Below are 24,808 nucleotides of genomic sequence, written 5' to 3' on the forward strand. Positions count from 1 at the left end.
ACCAAGTGGTTTTCAGGGCTTATTCCTGGCTCTGTGTTCAAAAATCATTTCTGGAGTGCTCAGGCTACACCAAGGCTACACCAAGACACCAAGTGTCTCTGTGCTCAGAAATTATTCCTGGAGTGTTCAGGCGACTATATGTGGAAAGAGATTGAACCTGGATTGGTCTTGAGCAAAGTCAGCTCCTTACCCACTGAGCTGACCGTTGGCTGCAGATTACTTCCCTCAAATTCAAGTGTAACCCTCTTTATTTCCAGTGCATCTCCTGAAGCCTGCAGACATCAAAGTTGTGGCTGCTCTGGGAGATTCCATAACTGTAAGGATTTGGGGGATCTGGGAGCAAGGTGTGTGGTGGGGAAAATGCGTAAATGATATCTAGTTCTGCAAACTTGTAACTGCAGGGTCTGCACTCCTGATCACCATGGAGTCCGGTCTCTCTACTTTGAATATTTTAGACCAGAGAAGTAGTGGTAATCTGAAGCTATTTGTGCAAGGAAAATTATTTGCAGAATTGTAATGAATTATCTTTGATGATGAATTATCTTTGAAATTGCAAAGGCTCTTTTTAAACTATGTGAAGCATTTTGAAAATGCACTAAATATATTATTAAATCTTCCCACGTGCCTGAGTTCCCTTTTTCATTTGGACAAATGCTTTTAGAGCCATGCAGACCTGCACGCCCATTATATCTCGGCTTCTGCAAAGAATCAAAGACTACACCATTTTTTATGATGATTTTACATTGCTCCTAATTTCCAGAAATAGAACTGGCTTGTCAGCCTAATCTCCACATTTTGACATTTCTAAGGATCTGAGAGGTCCCACATGTGGTAAGAGATGAAAAGAGAAGTAAAAGAGTAAAAGAGAAGAAAAGGGAAGATGATATTAAGTTTGTCAAATGCACACAAATTTCTTGGCTCTTCATGCTTCTACAGCAGTGGTCTTAACCTATATACACTTATGAACCAGAGTGAAGAACATGGTTCCATAGGATATAAGAATCAAGGTGACCAAAATAATGTAACAGTGTCACCCTAAGTATGAAGAAAATTAGAGCCTATTAACAGTTCCACTTTTCTGATTTGCTGACTGACTTGTGGATTTTGATATTTTTCAAAGGCTGGAACAGGAGCTGCCTCTTCAACCCTGTATGTTCGTTCTTCTGAATTTGAATTCAAGGGACTGTCCTTTAGGTAAATTCTAAAACCTTTCTTCCTCTAAACACTGTGTTTACCTCTAGTGGTTTAGTGGGATTTATCTCTGCAAGTGTAAACTGAGCAAAGGACAATATAAAAGTGGTTTTAAAAGAAAATGCTTACTTTGATAAATTGTGAAAATTTGCCATGTGGATAGAATGTTAGTCTTGCATGCATTTGATCCCAGTGCCATATGATCCACCAGCAAGGTAGAAATGATACCTGAACACAGAGCCAGGAGGATTTCCCAAGTACTGCTGGTTTTGGTTCAATCCCCAAGAGGAATTACCACATGAAATGCACCCTCCAAAACCAAAGTCTCTGATTATGCTTATCCTTGCTTGTGCACACGAATCTCTGCTCACTGGCATTTAACCATGTCCTCCTTTAGCCTGACCTCTGCCCTTGCATGTACATGTGTATTATATTTAGAAGCACTCAGAAATACAATCCCAGCTCCAGTCACTCTTGAATCTCTTCACTACCAAAGGGATTTGGAGTTGTAAGAATGAATGAGAAACACCAACAGATGCTTGTGCTCTAATGGTAGAGTTCTTCAGGTATATAGTAAAGGGAATAACAGCCAGAAAGGATGGGAAGACTTCATGGAGAAGGTAGTGTCCTATCATGACCTGAGGGGAAAGGCAACTGCCATCAACCGAGCTCATCTAGAATCCTTTTTTGCATCCAAAGGGGAATACTGATAATGAAGTGGAGGGCCCCACCTCCATACTACGACAATAACATAAAGAGACAGTGCAAATTCCCACCATGAGGACAGGATGAAGAAAAGAGTCCAGAAGCCTCAAGAAGGATTACCCACAAATATGATCTCTCCGATTAAGAATTCAGAGATGAAATGTTGAAAATGTTCAATGAACTCAAAGAAATGGTGGAACAGACATCCAGTAAATTAAAGGAGGACATGAAAGAAACAGTGGAACAACCAGCCAAGAAAATACAGGAAGAAATGAGAGCAGAAATAAGAAATCTACAAACAGAAGTTTCACTAATAAAGGATTCGGTAGATGAAATAAAAACCTCAGTGTGTGCCCTCAGTAGTAGAATGACTATAGCCGAAGATAGAATCAGTGACCTTGAAGATGAGCTGCAGGAAGCTTCCAGGCAGCAACATACAATGGGAAAAGACCTTAAAATAGCTCTAGGGGTGAATCACATTCCTAGGGGATGAACTCAAGAATAACAACATAAGAATCATCAGAGTGCCAGAAGGACAGGGAGGCAACCCCAATGAAATAGCAACAGTTAAAGATATCATTGTAGAGAAGTTCCTAGAGCTAGAGAATGGAAACGTCCATATCTGAAGGAGCTTGAAGGGTACCACCTAAAAGAGACCCTAATAAAAAAAGACATAATCATAATAACGGATACCACGGATAGACACACAATACTGCAAGCAGAAAGGTTAAAGACAGAAATCACATATAAAGGAGCACCCCTTAGATTTACAGCAGAATTATCAGAGGAAACCTTCCAAGCTGAAAGACAATGGGTGGGTGGGATATAGTTTAAAAAAAAAACAACTCTTTTTAAGTGAATGCCTCACCAAAAATACTTTATCCGGCCAAAGTCTCACTTAAACTTGAAGGAACAATACACTATTTCATGGATAAACAATAACTCAGAAACTTCATGGACTCAAAACCAACCTTAAAAGAAGGACTAAAGGGCTACTGTAAAACAAGAAAAATCCCTACAGGCACAACTAACATCTACAGAAAGATGGCATAAAACCTCATGATAATAATATTTTTCAAAGTCAATGGTCCAAATGTGCTGATTGAGAAACACAAAGTGGCAAAATAAATTTAAAAAAATGAACCCAAAAATTCTGCTGCCTATAAGAACACATCTGAACAGTGAAAACAAACACAGCCTCAAAGTCAAAGGATGGAAACAATCCTTCAAGCAAACAATTCCCTCAAAAAAGCAGGGGTGGCCATATTAGTATCCAACAACATAGATTTCACGCTGAAAAAGATTAGAAGGGACATCAAAGGCCATTTTTAAATAATCAAGGTATATGTACAACAGATATAATATTCCTAAACAGATATGCATCTAATGAAGGACGAACTAAATATTTAAAACAACTGCTAATAGACTTCAAGGAGAACTTTGGTAGCAGTACAATAGTAGTTGGACATTTCAACATCACCTCTTCTCCTCTGGATAGATAAACAAGATTAAAAATCATCAAGAAACACTGGCTTTGAAGGAAGAGCTATAAGAGAGACGGTTAATAGATATATACAAGGCTTTACATACCAAGAAAACCAAATAAACATTCTTTTCCACTTCACGTGGAATACTTTCCAAGATAGAACACATACTGGGTCACAAAACATACCTCAATAGAATCAGGAATACAGAAATTGTATCAACAAGATTTTTCAGACCACGATGCACTGAAGATAAAAGTTGATCACACACAGATGCAGAGAACCAAATCAAGCACCTGGAAATTAAACAACTCAATGTTGAACAATGAGTTGGGTCAGGGAGAAGATCAAGGAAAAAAATCAAAAGATACCTGGAAACAAATGAAAATGGAGACACAAGCTATCATAACCCGTGGGATGCAGCTAAAGCAGTATTGGGGGGGGGGAATAGCTCATTTCTCAGGAAGGAAGAAAGAGACCACATAAAAACCTTATTTCACAGCCCAAGATCTTAGAAAAAGTCCCACAGAAGGAGCCAAAACCAGGCAGGGGAGAGGAAATAATAAAACTTAAAGCAGAAATTTAAAAAAAATGGAAGATCAAAAAAACTATCCAAAAAATCAATGAAACCAAGAGCTGGTTCTTTGAAAAAATAAACAAGATTGGTAAACCACTAGCGAGACTCACAAAGAGAGAGAGAGAGAGAGAGAGAGAGAGAGAGAGAGAGAGAGAGAGAGAGAGAGAGAGAGAGGGAAAACCCTAATAAACAGAATCAGGAATGAAAAAGTGGAAATCACAACAAAAAAAATGAAATTCAAAAGATCATCAGAGAGTACTTTGAGAGTCTGTATGCCACAGAACAAGAGAACCTAGAAGAAATGGATAAATTCCTGGATTTCTAAAATCTCCCGAGATTGAACCAAGAGGACTTGGGATACCTGAATAGACCCATTCATATCAAGGATATTGAAACTGAAATCAAAAGTCTTCCTAAAAACAAAAGGCCAGGCACAGACGGATTCTCTAGTGAATTCTTCCAAACATTTAAAGAGGACCTTTTACCATTTCTCCTCAAGCTTTTCCAGGAAATTGAAAAAAAAAAATAGGAACTCTCCCAAACAGCTTCTACGAGGCACATATCTTCCTAACGCCAAAGGTAAAGAAAGACACAACCAACTAAGAAAACTATAGGCCAATATCTCTGATGAACACGGATGCGAAGATCCTCAACAAAATATTAGCAAATAGAATCCAGCATCTCATCTAAAAGATCATACACCATGACCAAGTGGGTTTCATCCCAGGGATGCAAGGATAGTTTAACATTCAGTAATCAATCAACATAATCGATAATATCAACAAAAGTAAAGATAAAAACCATTTGATCAGATCAATAGAGGCAGAGAAAGCTTTTGACAAGATACAGCACTTGTTTATGATGAAAACTTTCACCAAAATGGGTTTTGAAAGAACTTTCCTCAAGATAGTCAAAGCCATCTATGACAAACTCATGGCAAGCATTATCCTTAAGGGCCTTCCCTCTAAGATCAGAGATAAGAAAATGATGCCCACTATCACCAATTCTGTTCAACATAGTATTGGAAATACTTGCAATGGTGATTAGGCAAGAAAAAGACATTAAAGGCATCCATATAGGAAAGAAAGAAATCAAGCTCTCACTCTTCGCAGATGATATGATACTGTATCTTGAGAATTTTAAATCCTCTACCAAGAGGCTCCTAGAAACAATAGACTTGTACAGTAAAGTCGCAGGCTATAAAATCAATGCCCCCAAATCCATGGCCTTCCTATACACAAATAATGAGAGAAAGGAAAGTGACATGAAAAAAAAAACAATCCCTTTCACAATCATGTTCCAGAAAATCGAATACCTCAGAATGAGCCTAAGTAAAGAGGTTAAGGACCTCTACACTGAAAACTACAAAACGCTACTCCATGAAATAAAAGAGGACACCAGGAAATGAAAACATATTCCCCTGCTCATGGATAGGAAGAATTAACATTATCAAAATTGCAATACTCCCTAAAGCATTATACAGATTCAATGCGATCCCTATAAATATTTTCATAAAATTCTTCAAAGAAATTGATCAAGCACTCCTGAAACTCATATGGAACAACAAACGCCCAAGAATAGATAAAGCAATTCTTGGGAAAAAGACGTGGGGAGGCATTACCCTCCCAAACCTCATACTCTACTACAAAGCGGTAATAATTAAAACAGCATGGTACTGGAACAAAGGCAGGTCTGCAGACCAATAGAACAGGGCAGAATATCCGTACACACAATCTCAAATGTATGAACATCTCATCTTTGATAAGGGAGCAAGAAATTTGAAGTGGAACATGGAAAGTCTCTTCTGCTTGGGTCTGGGAGGGAAACTCAACCCGCCCCCCTCTGAGGTGCCCTGCTGAAGGCAGCTTGGCGTGGGGTCAGGAAATTCTGCAGTGCCCTCTCCTGGGGCTCTAGTTTAAAGTCTCTGGGTCTTGGCCATTGAAGAGATTACATGGTGCTGGGGGCAGTTTCTTGATTCAATTTTTTAAATAAACATATAAGTCACATGAGCTCAGAACATGTTTTCTGTTAATTTTGTTTTTGATCTGCCAACATGTGCAATTTAGCACAAAAATAACTCAAAATATTTCCAGATAAATTCTGATATGTGCATTTATGAATATATGTTATATGTTTATTTTTTCTTTTTTTTATTTATTGAATCACTGTGGGAAAGGTTACAAAGCTTTCAGGTTTAGGTCTCAGTCATGCAAATATCAAACACATTTCCCTTTACCAATACTTATTTTTTACCATGAAGAACCCCAGTAAAACCCCACCCCCCACCCCTCCCAGTCCCTGTGAGGCAGATGAATTCTAGTTAACACTCTATCTGCTTTGATTAGATTCAGTTTCAATAAAAGATTCACCACTATTATTTAGAGTTTACCCCCCCCCCCCAAATCAGACATGCTGAAAAAGCATTGTAAAGTGATTTGCTTTCTACAGCTGGGTTCAAGAATTAAATGTTGGTTTTGGATTTCTGCTATTTTACCTATTGACCCTGGAAGTATTTCTACTGAAAGTCAGATAGTTAAGAAATTGGTTTCTGTGTTCTGGAGTCGTGGCCGTGCTGGAGAGCCGCTCGTGGGGGGCAACTGGTGGCCTCTGTAGGGCGTGAAGGGCGGACAGAAACGCCCCCCTTCCCATGAGGTTTTAGTCGCCCCCACACCCCTGGCTCATACCTGCTGTCCACAAGGCTCCCATGTGGCCGCCATCTTTCTTTCCAGAGAGGAGAGGGCGAATGGGGCAACTCCCTTTCCCCTCCGGACAGACATGATGGCCTGGATTAACGCATAGTCCTTTCACTTTTCTGCTCCAAGCTGCTGGGTTCTGCATTAAGTCCTTGTGCTTCTGGGGCTGTGGCCGTGCTGGAGAGCCGCTCGTGGGGGGCAACTGGTGGCCTCGGTAGGGCGTGAAGGACGGACTGGAACACCCCCTTCCCATGAGGTTTTAGTCGCCTCCACACCCCCGGCTCATACCTGCTGTCCACAAGGCTCCCATGTGGCCGCCATCTTTCTTTCCAGAGGGAGGAGGGTGGAAGGGAGCAACACCCTTTCCCCTCCGGCAAACTTGATGGCCTGGATTAACGCATAGTCATTCACTTTTCTGCTCCAAGCTGCTGGGTTCTGCATTAAGTCCTAGTGCTTCTGGGGCCGTGGCTGTGCTGGAGAGCCACTCGCGGGGGGCAACTGGTGACCTCGGTAGGGCGTGAAGGGCGGACCGGAACACCCCCCTTCCCATGAGGTTTTAGTCGCCTCCACACCCCCGGCTCATACCTGCTGTCCACAAGGCTCCCATGTGGCCGCCATCTTTCTTTCCAGAGGGAAGAGGGCGGAAGGGAGCAACACCCTTTCCCCTCCGGCAGACTTGATGGCCTGGATTAACGCATAGTCCATTCACTTTTCTGCTCCAAGCTGCTGGGTTCTGCATTAAGTCCTTGTGCTTCTGGGGCTGTGGCCGTGCTGGAGAGCCGCTCATGGGGGGCCACTGGTGGCCTCGATAGGGTGGAAGGACGGACCAGAACGCCCCCCTTCCCATGAGGTTTTAGTCACCCCCACACCCCCAGCTCATACCTGCTGTCCACAAGGCTCCCATGCGGCCGCCATCTTTCTTTCCAGAGACGAGAGGGCGAATGGGACAGCACCCTTTCCCCTCTGGGCAGACATGATGGCCTGGATTAACACATAGTCCATTCACTTTTCTGCTCCAAGCTGCTGGGTTCTGCATTAAGTCCTTGTGCTTCTGGGGCTGTGGCCGTGCTGGGGAGCCACTCGTGAGGGGCAACTGGTGACCTCAGTAGGGCGTGAAGGACGGACCGGAACGCTCCCCTTCCCATGAGGTTTTAGTCGCCCCCCACACCCCCGGCTCATACTTGCTGTCCACCAGGCTCCTATGCGGCCGCCATCCTTCTTTCCACAGAAGAGAGGGTGAATGGGGCAACACCTTTTCCCCTCCGGGCAGACATGATGGCCTGGATTAACGCATAGTCCGTTCACTTTTCTGCTCCAAACTGCTGGGTTCTGCATTAAGTCCTTGTGTTTCTGGGGCTGTGGCCATGCTCCAAACTTAACTCTGATTTTCAGGGAGAAAGGTTGGGTGGTTTACTTCCCATTGATCACTTTGTATATAGAGAGATGTCCTAGTTCCCGCATACTGGAGCTGTGCTTGTAGAGGCTTCTGGTCACCGGGGTTCCATCTGGGGGAGGCGGGATGCGGTACCTACCCCATCTGGGACTTCCCGATGTTCTCGGCTCTTTTTGAAACCTGTTTTTTTCTTTTTCTCCGGGAGCTGTGGGTCACGTCCTCCATGTGGCCCTTCTCTTCCGGCTGTATGCTGTAAAGATGGCCTGTTATATGTTTATTAATGAGAAAAGGCAGAGTTTTAACTCAGTAACTTAGGTCATATTTAGATTATGATTCACTTTCAAACATAAAATATATAATTTAGTCTGAAGGGAAAAAATTAAGGAGGACTTATTTTGCTTGGAAATAATCAGGTTTAGACAAATACCCAACCACCAGCTCAGATAAATTCAAGCACCTGATAAGAAGAGGGAGAGATATAGATGACTGCTTAAAGGCAAACTGGTTTCTTTCCCTCCACATCTCAGAGATTCTGACTATGCTTTTGACATAAATCCTAACACACCTTCTGTGAACTAGTTAACTTCACCCCAAGAATTTCTTGAATAAAGAACAATCGTGGTCTTTGTTTGATGGCCTTTTTCCCTTGGAAGTTTCTACTGGCATTCTGGATGTTACTGCCAAGTTCTCAAAAACTATATGCATGAAATATGATGTTGACGTTTTGGGAAATTGCAGAGGAAAATAGCAGTAAATACAATACATCTGAACCTTGGCTGACTAAAATAGAAATGTTTCTATTTTGCTTCCCACATATACCGAGCTGTCCTCCCGTTGTTCATCGATTTGCTCGAGCAGGCCCAGTAACGTCTCCATTGTGAGACTTCCTGTTACTGTGTTTGGCATATTGAATACTCTCAGTAGCTTGCCAGGCTCTCCGAGAGGGGTGGAGGAATCGAACCCGGCTCGGCAGGGCTGACTGCGTGCAAGGCAAACACCCTACCCCTGTAAATTCCTTGAAATAGAACCACAGAGTTATTACATTTCACTTAATGATGTAAAACCACAATTCAAATAAATCCCTGTTATTTATGTTTGTTTTCCTGTGTGCTACCAAAGAGTGACTTCTAATCACAGAGCCAGAAATAACTCTTATTAGGTGTGACTTAAACATAAGCAGAAATACACAAAAAAATGTTTCAAAGAAAGGAAGTTTCAAGTGTATCTGAAGGTGAGATTTAGGAACAGAAAACTAAGTTAGACTAGATGAAATTAGATTTGATTAAATAAAAGTGAGAGAAATTCCCTGACTTTACAGTGGAACTTAATGAACACTGTTCAGAGAAGAGGCTAGATAACTTAAAAAGTGTCTAGATGAATCTGATTTTCAGACTTTTGAGGTTTTCCACTTCCTTTAAGAAAATTAATTGACCCTGAGCGTTTCAATTTCCTACTCAACTTGTTGGAAGAAATGAGTGATCTGGGCATAGACCATATTCAGACATATGCTTTTCTTTCTTCTTTGGTGGAGAAAAGAGGTAACTCTTTTTGCTTTCAAAACCCTTTTTTGGGGTGAGGGGTGGTCAAGAGTGGGAAAATCAACAATTTTCAGGAAAAGGATTTTGTCTGGGAATTTGGACAGGACATAACTTGGTGGTAGATCACATAGTTCTTAAATATGAAGCATTCACTTTGGTTACTGGTACTCCCACAATGTACAGCTGCGAAATGCAGGGAATGAAATGATCTCATAATCCCTCAAACACTAAAAACGGTGCCTGGTATATTTTGGTGGGAAACGGAGAAAGCTGAGTGCCTGCTGATAAAGCCGATCACTGACTTTCTCGATGACTTTCCCATTCCCTACAGCATCGGAGGTGACATGGAGTTTCCATATGTGAAAACATTGCCAAGTAAGTGAGTACCAGTCTGTTTACTTGTTCCCCCCCGACATCCTGACTTCCTGACAGTGCATGACTCATCAGAGGGGAGCACTGAGAACTGAGGATGATAGAGATAGACAAAGACAAAAAGAGACAGAGACAGTAAGCCCTTCTTATTTCATAGGCTGATCCTAAAATCAAGTTGTGCACATACTTCCAGAGTTTATGAGGCCCCCTTGCCTCCTGGTAATGTCTCTTCTAGGGGCTTCATGAGTCGATAAGTAAGTACACTTGAGGGGAATTCAAGAGAGAAAATATATCCTGGCTCTCCATCTTGAACAGTCTATGTCTTCTTCCAGATATCCTTCGTAAATTCAACAACGATATTAAAGGCTACTCCTTGACGGATTATATTCCTGGGATCATAGAGAGCCGGTTGAATCAGGCTACTACTAAATCACTTGCTAAGTATGACATTTAAGAGTTGGAATGGGCATGAGAGGTAAATAGGTTTATGTTGCCACATAGCCTCTGTACAGAGGGAACATTTTCCCACTGGTATAAATGACTTGAGACTGTCTCACTGCTGGTAAAGGTAAAAAGGTAAAGGCCCTCCCGTTGATCGTCGATTTGCTCGAGCGGGCCCAGTAACGTCTCCATTGGAGACTTTGTTGTTACTGTGTCTGGCATATCGAATACTCTCGGTAGCTTGCCGGGCCCGCTGGTGTCTCAAAGAAATGAGCTTGGAAATCAGCTCTGACTTGGGAAATGAAGTTGTCAAGTTGATCCCACATTCACCATCTTCTGATCATTCCACTTAACTGACCAACACTAATCTAGAACCCTATGTCTAACATAGGGAACCTAACATAGCACAAGAGTTGCAAAAGATTCATTCTTGTCTGTGCCTCATGGGACATGATTTCTCCCAAAAGATCAGACACTTTAAACAAAATGAACAAATCAAGGTTTAGCAGACGCTTCTGGTGGTTGTATGTTTATTCCTCTCCTTAGCGCATATATATATATATATATATATATATATATATAGAAGAATCATAGCCATGCTATGAAATCTCACCCTGGGGTGGTGGGGATGGAGAAAAACTACTATTATGAACATTTTCATGGTTGTTGTGTTTGATCCTCACGTTAGCTTCTTCCTAGTCAGGGTTTAAAGAGTATGCATGTAAAAATATTTTCTAGATTTAATATTGAGGTCTATCTTGGTCATTCAAATATCTGATTTCTTAGCAAAAGGCATTTTGAACGTAGAATTTATAATAGACCATGAGCAGCAAATAAATCTGGCAATACCCTTGCCCTATATTAGGGAAAATACACTATTGATTTTCTTCAAGACCATGTGCTTTAATAACTCTCCAAAAGAGGCAATTTCCTCATTTGCCCCCACTTCCCCGATGCAGTGGTTTCTGCCAGATCACACAGTGGTGTGATGTCCTTAGAAGTTCCAGTTCTGGCACTTTAAGAATAATTTGCTATTTGTGACTAAAGTACTGACATGTCTCCTCAGGGATTTTCAAAATCAAACTGAGATTCTTCTGAATAAAATAAATAGTACTGAGGTAAGTCAGATTAATGTCAACAAGGAAGGTATGTGCTCTTCACAGTCAATGTGAAAATTCATCCTGATATACAGAATAATCTCTCTCATATGTGACCTAGAGATACACAGAAAGTATCAACAAAGATTCAAAATCAAGAAAGTGGGGGAACACACACACACACACACACACACTCACACAATTAAATGGATCAAATAGAAAAAGAGGGAGGGGAAGTGAAGTATGGTACACTGATGATAGGTGTGTGTTAACACTGGTGATGGATGTGGTGTTGGGATTATGTTCATGAGAAATCATTCTTATTAATATTGGGAGCCAAAAAACAGGAAAAAAATTTAAAATACCTCCTGGTGATAAACTAAATGATCTTTTTAATGAACGTATCATATTTCCTCAACTCTGAGATTCCAGGTATCTTAGAGTTGTGAGATTCTAGTAGTCAAGAGTTGAATAGATGTTTTGAAGCTGTGGTGGTTTCACTCAGTGCTTATGAGAAATTAACCCTTTTTTGTTTTCTCTAGGGCATAAATTTTGAGGAAGATTGGAAAATCATCACGGCAATGATTGGATATGAGGATTTTTGTGTATTCTGCAATAATCCACAGGTAATGGGAGCAGAACCAGGCCTCCATTTAATTCTAGTTTTGATCTTGGACTTTGGATGTTCTCTCTATTATAGTCTCTACAATCAACCCTATTCTTGTCCATATGTTCTTGTATGTGCCATCCACAATTTATACCAGTTGTATGAACACGCACTTGCTGGTGGCCCCAAGGTTGCTGACTCTATCTTTAGGTTTCAAGTGGATTGAGATAGCAGGTGTCAGATGAATGATATTTCTATTCCTCTCTCTTACAATTCTGAGACTGTAGAAACAGAAGGCATTAAAATCTAGCATGAGGTTACTCCATTTGTCCGTCACTGAAATAAAACTCTGGCAGAAGATTCCAGTCTACTTGGTGCCCTATCTTGGCAACAGTAGCCAAATTTCCTCTCTTATTCTGACATGATGAATTGGTTACCGCAGAATTCTAGAGGGAGACACCCTTCAAATCAGAGGGGTTGGGAGGCCTAGAGAAGTCCCCCTTACTTCTCCCCCGGACCATTTTCTTTCTCTCTGTTCTATTCCTGTCCAGGAAGAAAGTTCTGCAGAACAGTTTATGAATCATATCCGTGATGGCTTGGACTACCTGCATAAAAATGTAGGTGGGGGTTCCATGAAACTTAAGAGAGCTCATAAAAACTGCACATCTTCAGTGGGGAGGAGACTTGGTTTGTGTCTCCCTTTCCTGAAGGAAAAAGTCAAGGGCCCCTTCCTTTAAAGTTGGAGTCAATTGCCAAGGAAGATATTCCACTTGAAATCAGCCAGAAGTATCTAGGGTTGAACAAAGGAAGGCACTCACTGCCTTAGTCATAGTCCATTTGGTGACATTTGGTCCTCTTAGGTTGGACACTAACCCCTGAGCAGGGTTGTCTGGAACTAGTCCCTTTATCCCTGCTCCTAGAATCACATGCTTCCCACACCATCTTGGTAAGGGTAGCATCCCAGCAGCTCCAGAGGGCGTACTCTTAACTCCCAGGTACTTCTCTGCATGTGAGAGTCCTAGGTTTGCTCAGCAGAGTTGATCCATATTGTGGGAAAAGGAGACAGTCCTGGTATGCAGAACCCTGCATCTCCAAGGTTAGATAGCAGGCATATAAAGAGATCACTCAAGGCTGACCAAAGGGAACATACATTTCTACCCTGCCTAACACAGTCTCCCACCCAATATGCTCCAGAACCATGAGTCATTCAAGGCAGTCTGAGCCATCAGACAGAGCACCTGGAGAGGTCTTTCCAGGAAGCACTCCAGAAACCTCAGGGTACTCAGGAGCTATTTTTACACCTGAGGAGAAAGGCAACCTTGTGTTTACCTCATTTGGAGTCTTGTCTTTAGAGTCCCAGAACCCTGGTCAACCTGCTGTACTTCTTTGAACCCATGGTCATACGACAATTGTTCCTGACTCAGCCAAAGTTTTGCTTAGAAGAGTATCGGTAAGCCTGGGGTTACTGTTCTGTCTAGAGAAGTTCTCACCACTGGTGTCACCTCTGGCCTGTCCTGTGCTTTAATTCTACACTAACCAATGTTCTGCCCTGGGTTCTTAACCCTGCTGTCACCCCTACTCTATCACATTCTTTAACCTTGATCTCACTTCTGCTCCTGCTCTTTCTCCTTTACCATGATCTCATCCTGTTCTGGCTCCTGAATCCTGACCAACAATATGTTCAATGACTCACTTGCTGTGTCATGAGGTCATCTGTTAAGGTATCTGGCAGGTAGCACTGCTTGCAGAGAGGTGGGTGGCACGATCCCCCTTACCCCTAAATCAAGGGACTAGTGGTATGTCAGTGATACAGGGGAGCCGTTAACAGGATGGAAGCCAGGGCTAAGATCAAGTTTGGTGTTGGAAAGGTAGGGTCATCCACCCTTAAATGTTAAAAATGCTAAAAAATCCAGCTCACAATTGAACAAAACTCTCAGTCTTTATACCCTCAGTAGCCTGGATGGGAAGTGAACTAGTAAGAGACACGGAATCCACCATGGGGAGAATCTCCTTCCCTCTGCTAGACACAGGCAGATAGGTATGTTTTCTCCTGTTCTTCCTTCTTTGTCCATGTTTGGTTTCAGAGGCCCCATCTTCCCAGGATTTTCTATCTAGATAACTCTTATCACATTAAAAACATTGTAGGGATATGAAATTATTCCTAACAAACAAAAGGGGAAGAAGGGTCCTCTGTTGTGAACCAAGATGTATGTGAAGGTGGAATTACCAGGATATCAGAGTTCAGTTTACTTTCTTTTCCATAATGAAATGTGTAATTCATTGGCTCTGTGGAGTTTGTCTCAGGTCCCACTACTCTTGTGCAGTGGGTGGATTGTTACACTCTGGGTTGTGAATACAAAAATCCTACCCCCCTTGCCCTGCCGCCATATATGGCTCATAATTCATGACACTTTACTCATGAAACAGGACTAAAGAGATCGCCAACATTGATCAATCCCTGAAAAGAGCTTTGCTTTGTTTCCTTCTGGTCCCCTCTGTGCAGTAAACCCTGCTCATGCTTGTTGACTCTACAAGCACGCTCCCAGGAGATGATCGCTTTGGAGATCACGATGACAAAGTACAGGGTGAGACAAGGGTGAAAACCTGTCCGTTTACTCCCCAGGCCCTCTTAGCTTAACGCACAAGCTCAGGATTTCGATTGAAGGTTCTCAGAGATTTTAGGTTAAGACAATCATCCCAATGGGCCTCCTTTTATTTTCATTTTCCTTCTGAGGAGTCTTAGTCACCCCAGCTGGAGGCAATGCAAAGTAATTCAGGTGCACAGTCTTGAGGGTAAAGTAATTATTATGCATCCTTTTCTGCTTGACCAGGAGGGGCAGTATTCTGGAGCACCCCAATGGGTTCAGTTTTTCTCCTGCATCCCGAATGCCCTCCATCTTCCCATACTTCCTGCATAGGCAGGGGAGAGGCTATAGGTCTCCACCTTAAAATCTCCAGAGACCATCTCCAGATTTCTTGTCTCCTGGGACTTGATGCCTGGCCCTCCAGAGCTAGCAGTGGCCAGCTTGTCCATAGGTCTCTGGAAAGACACCTGGGCTGGGTTATGTGACTCCCACTGTCCAGAGGAGAGGGGCATTCTTCCTTGCCTCACTGGGACCCCAGCCTATGTGGCAATGTGCTGAACTTGCTTGTACCTGTGTTCTAGAACAGCTTGAATAATCTGATTTGGTCTGGCCGCTATGACACGCGAGATGATTTCACCGTGGTGCTGCAGCCCTTCTTACAGACAGTCATAAATGCTGTTAATATGGTATATATCTTTGGTCCTCAGGGGTTCCTAAGGCTTACCTGCAATGAGTACCTCAAAGGAGTACATTCAAGGATAAAATCCCTACTTGTCCATAAGAATATGATCCCAATTTGGAAATTCCAGGTGCTAGTTTTGTGGAACCGAACCTAGAATATCTGGGCTCCCAGAAGGGCTGGGATTTGCATTCCTCAGACAACGTCCTCCATAATTATCCTCCATAAACATAGTCAACATTCTTTTTACATCAACTTATACTGGGTGCGCTTTGATGACATTTTTATAATCCTCTTAAAATAAAAGAAAGGTCCTCCCCTGTCATTCCCTTTGTGACAAGCCCAATCATGAACAACCTTGCAAATTTGTATCTCATTTTGATTCAATTAAAAATAAATAAATATTAAACAAAATAGTGGGGAGGCCCTGGCTAAAATCACATCTTGACTGAAATAACAGAAGACAGAGGAGACAGAAAGTCAAGATTGGAATGTGACTGGGTCACTTGTCTTTTTCTGGGTTTTCCCTCTTATCCTCTTCTGTCACCTGTAGTGATGGAGGAGGATTCTGGGTGTATGGATTCTACTGAAGCTTTGCCCTTGGCTGACCCTTCCATCTGTAGGTACTTCACAGAAGTAGCTTGGGTCAAGTCCTCTGAGCCAGACCTGAAAGGACTTATCTCATTGGGAGAAGCTGACAGGGAAGCTTGGGGACCCTTAAAATCTGCTTTAAGTGAGCTAGAATTTTTTGGGCACCAGAATTCTCTGGCATGGCTTTGCCAAAACTTGGTCCCTTTCTTTTGACCAAGATGTCCCAGAAGGTAGCAATTTGTTGTTTGCTTCTGACCAGCCACTTTCCCCCCTGCTGATTCTCAGAAGAGAGAATCTCTTAAATATAAACCTGGAGCAGTAACTAGGATACCACACACAGAAACCTAAACTACAGGAGACACCGATCATATCCATTTTCTGATTCATTCCACATACCCTGTTGCCCTACCTAAACTCTTAGATGAGGCAAGTGTTCCCAGTACTGGAAGGTCAGAGAAGCATTGCATCACTGCTCTGAGCATCAACCGTCAGCCCAACACAGCTTTTGTTAAGTGTTCTGGGAGTATCTGCAAAGACTCAGAACTGATATGGAGGGCCCCCAAAATCCATGACAGACACTTTTATTGAGTAAGGAGATACGTTGATCCAGAAAGGAGGTCAGAAACTCCAGCCACATAAATCTTTATATGGTCCTATAGGTAAGGTGGGAGAAGCAAGGTGTGAAGGAAGATAGCCCATAGGGAAGATAGCCTATAGGTGACGTAACAAGATCTTAAAGGACCTAAAATCTGAGATCACCTCCAAATGGAGGTGGATGTAGTGTGGGAAATCCCAGGAGTCAGGTCAGTTAACCTTAGGTCCCCTCCACTTTCTAAACCAACAGGAATTTGAGGAAGTCTGTTTCTCTCCTGCAGGACCGGAAAGTTGATATTTCGTTCTTCTCCTCAGACTGCAACCGCATCAGTCAGAAAATACAGGGCAAGCTTGCTTATGCCCTGTGGAATAATATGGTAAAAGAAGTGGGATGTTCCTGGTACTCTGGGGTTCTATTCTAGAGCAGAGGACCAGCTGAAGAGCACAGAGTGTGATCTTGACCCTTAGAGACAAGCAAGGTGTAAAGAAAGACAGTTCATCTTTTATATGTCTCTAAAGTGAAACTATGGTGTCTTTAGGATTCCAGAACCCACTGGTATTCTCCTTTTTGCTGACACTCTGATGTGGGACAGAAGATAGGGACGTGCAGACCCCACCCACGGGTTCAGCTTTGCTAATATTCCAAAAATTATAAGAGGCAACTTTGACAAGTTCAACTTACATATCTCTCAGCAGCCCTGCAGAAAAGAAGCATGAATCTCTGTCAAACCCCAATCCTAGAGAAGCACAGGACTTGCCCTTTGTTCTATTCTCAGAAAACAGGAGAAGGGGTGGCAACTAGTGTCCCTGAATATTCCAAATATTCCCATCGCAGAATGCTATCAGGAAGATGCTCTGCAGTTAAAAACCAACTGCTACAAGTCTCTCTTTTCTTCCCCAATCAGTTTGAAGAATTAGGAAATAAAACTGAGATATTCCACATGAGCAAGGATTATTCGCCAAAGTGTCCAGGAGAGGAACAGGTAATAGGGGCAATTCTGCTTTGCTCCTCTTCAGGCTCCTACCTATGGATTTACCACCTAAGTCTAAGACTCATGTTTGAGGAACAACATCCCCCATAAGAAGTAGGAACATTGGAAATATGGGATCTGTAACGAGAAGGAAGTGGGAACAGGGGCTCAACTGTGGGGTCTGGTAGCAAAAGCAACAGAAGTGACAAACAAAACTCAGGTCCAAATTCATAAGTATCTCAACGTGAGTTGTGCAGGCTGTACGTATCTTAGTCATAGCTTGGTGTGCACATAAATGTATCAGACAGGTAACTCAACAGATTGAGATATGCTTTGCATGAAAGGGGATTGCGTTCCATTCTGTCACAAATTATCCTATATGCTCTACTTGGTCCTGCTGGTTTTCCATTGAGATGGAACCTTGCATTCAGACAGGTAGCGAGTGAAGAGCCGAGCCAGTGTATTGATGAGTACTGACGGCAGGTTCTTCAGGTGTTCAGGTCTGACCTTGTCTGGGCCGGGTGCTGTTTGCTTCTTTACTGACGAAATGGCGTGTCGGATTTCGGAAGGGAGAACATTGGGAACGACATACCCATCCTGTGGAATTTGGTATGTCGGCAAGTGGACATGGCTATCGAAGAGATTTGAGTAGAAGTCATGGATAATCTTCTCCATTGCCGTTCTGGAGGATGTGATGGATCCATCAGGACGTCGGAGGGCAGTCATCTTGGTCTTATAGTTGGCGAAGGACAGGCGGGCGTTACGAATACTTTTCCCGGCTTCTGCCGCATCTACCAGTACTTCTGCTCTTCTCTCTTTGAGGTCTTCCTTGATCGCATCTCTGCACTGCTTTGCAAGCTCGGACGTTAGCTTGCGGTTGCCTGAGGCATGCGCCAAACCACGCTGGCGAATTAGCTCAAGAGTTTTCGAAGATAGGCGACTTTTTGTGGCTATCTCTCTCTTGGCGTTCCTCGCACATTCATGGAGGTGCTGAACCAGTCGATCGTATTCCTCGTCAATGTTGTCAACAATGGCATCTTCCAATGTTGCCGCAATAGTACCAAAGAGTTCCCAGTTGGTGGTCGTTCTGGGAGTTCTCTTTTTGAACTTTGCAGCCCTTTCTCCCCGCTCTGTGAAGTAGAATTTTGCACGAAGGAGACGGTGGTCCGATCCCGTTCGAAATTTTGGGACAACAGCGACATCAGTCAGGCAAAACCGTCGATTGAATATAATGTGGTCTATTTCGTTGTGGAATCGTCCACCGGGAGACTCCCATGTCCATCGTTTAGATTCTGCCTTCTGGAACTGTGAGTTACCATGAATGGTCTTGGTCGACATGATGAACTCAGACAGTCTCTCACCCTGTTCGTTCCATTCTAGGCCATGGGTTCCGATGTGAAGTTCTTCAGCTGATCTTCTCGGTCCTATCTTGGCATTAAAATCACCCACAATGATCTTGTAGAAGGTGTGGTCTTCTTTATAGAACTTCTCTAGCTCCATGTAGAACTTCTCGATTTCTCTTTCATCATAATGAGATGTTGGTGCGTAGACAACGAAGATAGAAACTGCAGGCAGTGAGCCACATCTATTCAAATGTAAACGTCCGATTCGGGTTGTTAGGCATTCGAATGAATCAATGCTCTTGGCCAAGTTTGTGTTGACAAGGACACCGACGCCTCCAACACCTCTTTTATCGCATGTTCCGAGGAACAATTCTTCTCCAGTGTCGAAAACGGCATGGTGAGATTCATGTCTTCTTGTCTCGGTCAGACCAATGATGTCGTACTTGATCATTCGCGCTTGTACCATCAGGTCCTCGATGGATGCATCTGATGCTAGCGTACGTGCATTGAAAGTACAGACGATCATTTTTGTCTTCCTTCGTTGTGGCAGCCTAGGTCGGCCTTGAGATTTTGTCGGCCTCTCCTTTCTCATCCTTCTCAGTGCTGCCATGTCGGTGAAGCCTTCAGGGTCAGGTGAATGAGACCAGTTGTAGTTACTGGTTTTGGCATATCGAATACACAGCGGATAGCTTGCCAGGCTCTTCCGTGCGGGCGGAATACTCTCGGTAGCTTGCCAGTCTTTCCGAGAGGTATAGAGGCTTTTGGGGTGACCTCTAATCACCCTTGTAGGTGTTACCATATTTGAACCCTATCAAATATGGTACGACAATTCCAGAAGACGGGTATTTAGTGTCTTATGATGTGTGCGGCCGCGCGGGTCCGGAAAGCATCCTGGAGTGTGGCGACGGCTGGGTAGTGGAAGTAGTGTCGAGAGTGGAAGTCTGCCAGTGGGGTATTTATCTGGGTAGGGTGGGTCTCCTGTGCACAATTCGATCCCTGGGTGGTTGATGGAAGCAGACAGGGCAGGGTAGGGTGGGGCTCCTGATTAGAATCCCTTTGTCACCTGTGGTGGTGGGAGCAAGCAGAGAAGCTCTGTCCCTGGGTCCGCCGAGCCTGGAGTCCAAGGTCTCAGAGAGTTCCACTTACCTTGTTCTGTGGGTCTTCAGTTGTGCGTGGGTCTCGGCCGGAGCTGCCGCGCGGGTCCGGAAAGCGTCCTGGAGTGTGGCGACGGCTGGGTAGTGGAAGTAGTGTCGAGAGTGGAAGTCTGCCAGTGGGGTATTTATCTGGGTAGGGTGGGTCTCCTGTGCACAATTCGATCCCTGGGTGGTTGATGGAAGCAGACAGGGCAGGGTAGGGTGGGGCTCCTGATTAGAATCCCTTTGTCACCTGTGGTGGTGGGAGCAAGCAGAGAAGCTCTGTCCCTGGGTCCGCCGAGCCTGGAGTCCAAGGTCTCAGAGAGTTCCGCTTACCTTGTTCTGTGGGTCTTCAGTTGTGCGTGGGTCTCGGCCGGAGCTGCCGCGCGGGTCCGGAAAGCGTCCTGGAGTGTGGCGACGGCTGGGTAGTGGAAGTACTACTGTTCAAGAAGGGAGACATCCATGACATTGGCAACTATCGCCCGATCTGCCTATTGTCTGTCATCTACAAGTTGTTCACTCGAGTCATCCTGAATAGGATTGGCAGAACACTAGATGAAGGACAACCATGTGAGCAAGCAGGGTTCCGCAAAGGATTCAGCACCATCGACCATATCCACACGATAACCAAACTCATTGAGGTTTCTCGGGAGTTCAAGATGCCGCTCTGCTTAACGTTCATTGATTTAAAGAAGGCCTTTGATTCTGTTGAGACGGAAGCGGTCATTGAAGCCCTAGCCAATCAGGGCATTCAAGCCCAATACATCAGGATCCTCCGTGAGCTGTATTGCGGATTCACTACCAGGATCTCACCATTCTACAAAGAAGTGATCGTTGATGTCAAGAGAGGGGTGCGGCAGGGTGATTCCATTTCACCGAAACTCTTCAGTGCCACCCTCGAGAACATCATGCGACGACTGGAATGGGAAGGAATGGGAGTGAAGATAGATGGTCGGCAACTACACCACCTCCGCTTTGCTGATGACATTGTTTTAATAACACCAAACATCAGCCAAGCGGCACAAATGCTGGCCGACTTTGACCGTGAGTGTGGAAAGGTAGGACTACAGCTGAATCTTACGAAGGCAATGTTTATGAGAAACAGCCTTGTTCCTGAAGCCCCATTCGCTCTCAACGGAACGACCATCTCCGAATGCAACAGCTATGTGTACCTAGGTCGAGAGGTCAACATGACAAATGACCTGGCACCCGAGCTGCGCAGGAGGAAGAGAGCGGCTTGGAACGCCTTCAAGAACGTCGAAGAAATAGCTAAGAGGACGAAGAACCTCCGGCTCCGGGCACATCTCTTTGATTCCACTGTTCTTCCTGCATTAACATATGCCTCAGAGACCTGGGCCCTACGCAAACAAGATGAGAACGCCATTCAGGTCTCCCAAAGAAGAATAGAAAGAGCTATGCTTGGAATATCACGTTTCACTCAAATGAGAGAACGAATCCGGAGTTCTGACATCCGTCGACGATCAAGGATCAGGGACGCTGTCTCATTTGCCAAGGTGTCGAAAATCAGATGGGCTGGTCACGTAATGAGATTTAAAGACGACCGTTGGACTAGAGCTGTTACTGATTGGATTCCACGGGATGTCAAGAGACCGCGTGGCCGCCCATCTACCAGATGGTCAGACTTCTTTGTCAAGGTCATGAACGATCGGTTTGAGGCCCTCCATGTTCCCGGAGCGAAGAGATGCCATTGGGCTACACTAGCACGCGACAGGGACAAATGGAGACGTTACTGGCGCCCGCTCGAGCAAATCGATGACTAACGGGAAGTTAAGTGATTAAGTGATTAAGCTCTACTTGGAGTGACCCCACAGCACAGAGCCAGTAATAGTTCTTGAGTGTGAATGGATGTGGCACAAAATCTAAACCACAGCACAAACAAATAAATAAAACCAAGTGACATCCAGAAAAATGTGAAAGGGAGACAGGATTTAGAAGAACCTGAGTAAAGGACGTGGTTAGAAATTCCAGCAGTATTAGGGACCCTTTTCAGCTCTATCCTCACCCATGTCTCCAGGCTATCACAAAGGCATCCTTCTTGGCCAACTAGGTCACTTGACAGGACTCTCCAGACTGTCTCAATTTAAACAAAAGATCTTAAGTACAACTTGTGATTAGTACCTCTGTGCTCTGTGATGGATGTCTTTCCTGCCTTCATCACTACGCTACTCTCTCCCTTCCTAACACTGAAAGTTAAATCTAGCTGTTTTGAATAAAACAGCTCAGAAGTCACACAGTACTTTTCAGTCCCTAAGTCTACTGCTCCCTCACTCCTCCCCTCACATACTCTGGGCTGATTGGTCAGTATGAATCATAAATTTCTTTCCTTCTGGCCTTCAAAACTGCTGATTTATTCTGTTTCAGGTACCGTGAATTCTTTTTCTTACATATGTTCCTTACCTGCTTCCCCATTTCTCCTTTGTCTGTTTTCTCTTTCTCATCTTCTGGTTAATTTGTCACTGCAAATGAATAAATGGGATTCTTGTCTGTTAGTGAAAAACAAATATAAAATAGACAGGACAATGGGAAATATATAGGTTTTCCAGGCCTAATAAATGATCCTAATTTATGAAAACAAGGCTGAGTGCAAGTACAAAAAAACACCAAGGTAAAGCAAAAAATAATTTAAAAAAATGTACTGATACATTGAAAATATAAGTGCTAACAATTTTTGAAAGAGTAAATAATAGCTTGTATATCAGTGCCCATACCATTAGAAGTGCCCAATCTCTTCTGACCTTGGAAAAATTTCAATCTATTGCCAAGGAAAAGGGCTGGAGCGATAGCACAGCGGTAGGGTGTTTGCCTTACATGCAGCCAATATGGCCGACCCGAGTTTGATTCCCCCGCCCCTCTCGGAGAGCCCGGCAGGTTACTGAGAGTATCTCGCCCGCACGGCAGAGCCTGGCAAGCTACCTGTGGCGTATCCAATATGCCAAACACAGTAACAACAAGTCTCAAGATGGAGACGTTACTGGGCCCGCTCGAGCAAATCGATGAACAATGGGAGGACCATGACCGTGCCAAGGAAAGGAAATAGACCATACTGAGGATTATAGAAAATGATCAATAGCTGAGTGAAGAAAAATGATAGCATAAAATATATAATGGAAGATACATATGGAAGGCAATTCCCTATTTTTATTTTATAGCTCTTTCCTTCCATTAAAAGAACCCTCATAAAATAAATTAAGACTGGGCCAGTCCATCCTAACCTGAGAATGTTTATATGTTCTATGCCAATATATCAGAATCATGCTATAAAGAGGTCAAATTGCTCATTTATGCTTTTTGGAATTGCTAAAGCTTTAAACTAACTTATTGCTGTCGTTTTGCTTGTTTCTTAGTCTTCACCTTTTGTGAGAACCAAGAAAAACAGTAACTACGAATACCCAGAACTGATAGAGGAAAAGGTACCTTGTGGCTCTTCTACTATAAGGGAAAAATTTGGCGATGGGTTTGGTGTCAGAGGATTCACATTAGCAGAAACGTGACTTTATTTTTCAATTGTTTTTAATTTTTAAGCATTGTATTATTTTAATTTTTTATATTAAAGCACAGTGATACACAGTTACAAAGTTGTCCACGATTATGTTTTAGTTACATAATGTTCCAACACCCTCCCTTCACAAGTGTACATTTCCCACCACAATGATCCCAGTCAACTCCCCACCCCCACCCCCGGCTGAGCTTGCCTGATTGGCAGGTAATTTTATTCTCTCTCTGTCTTTATGTGTCTATGTCTCTCTCCCTCTCCCTCCCCCAACCCCTCTCTTTTGGGCCTTAGGTTTTCAATACAAATAATGAAAGGTCAACAGGTATATCTCTTTACTTACTTTGAACATTCAGTTCCTGTCCAAAATAATCATTTCCAAATATTATTGTAATGTTGGTTCCTTCTCTATCCTAACTGCCCTTTTCCCCCAGCTCCGATACACACACACACACACACACACACACACACACACACACACACACACTCTTGTGGCACGTTTTCTTCCATTTACTAACCCTCCTGTGAAATGCCGGCGAGATACTCTCGGTAGCTTGCCGGGCTCTCAGAGAGGGATGGAGGAATCGAACTCAGGTCGGCCATGTTGGCTGCATGCAAGGCAAACGCCCTACCACTGTGGTATCGCCCGCACGGCAGAGTCTGGCAAGCTACCCGTGATGTATTCAATATGCCAAACACAGTAACAACAAAGTCTCCAATGGAGACGTTACTGGGCTCGCTTGAGCAAATCGAAGAACAGGAGGACCGTGACTGTGACCTGTGAAATGGGACCTTCTCAACATTGGATGAATGAATAGAAATGCAAAAGCTGCCTTCAGAATCACAGCATTTCTATTGCTGCTCTGATCCTCTGGTGCTAACCTGATATCAGCATCAAACTCAAAGAAATGCCTGTGGAACAGGTTTTTTTTTTTCTGAATTTAGCTACTATATGCTGTTAATTAGGCTGCATGGCCTCTCTAGATGGGATGAAGGTAGGGAAGTGGGTCTGATGTGAACTCCTATTACAAAGGCGATACTTGTGTGGGAAACCTCAGTTCTAAGGCCTAGATCCCTAGGACTTATTGTGCTAAAGTAAAACTCAGGGGATTCTGATAGCAAAACTTCATGCACTGTAAATCCAAATATTGCAATCAATGATCCTGGAACAGATGAGACAAAAGGCCATACATAGGCTAATGATGGGACTCACCCATTCTCATATTTAGCTTTGCTTATTTGCTTATTTCCCTAAATATTGGTCAGCAAGAACTTGCATGTTCCTGATTCCAGTAGAACTTAG

The sequence above is a fragment of the Sorex fumeus genome, unplaced genomic scaffold (assembly GCF_029834395.1).
Source record: "Sorex fumeus unplaced genomic scaffold, SorFum_2.1 ptg000006l, whole genome shotgun sequence".
In the NCBI taxonomy this organism is placed as follows: domain Eukaryota; kingdom Metazoa; phylum Chordata; class Mammalia; order Eulipotyphla; family Soricidae; genus Sorex; species Sorex fumeus.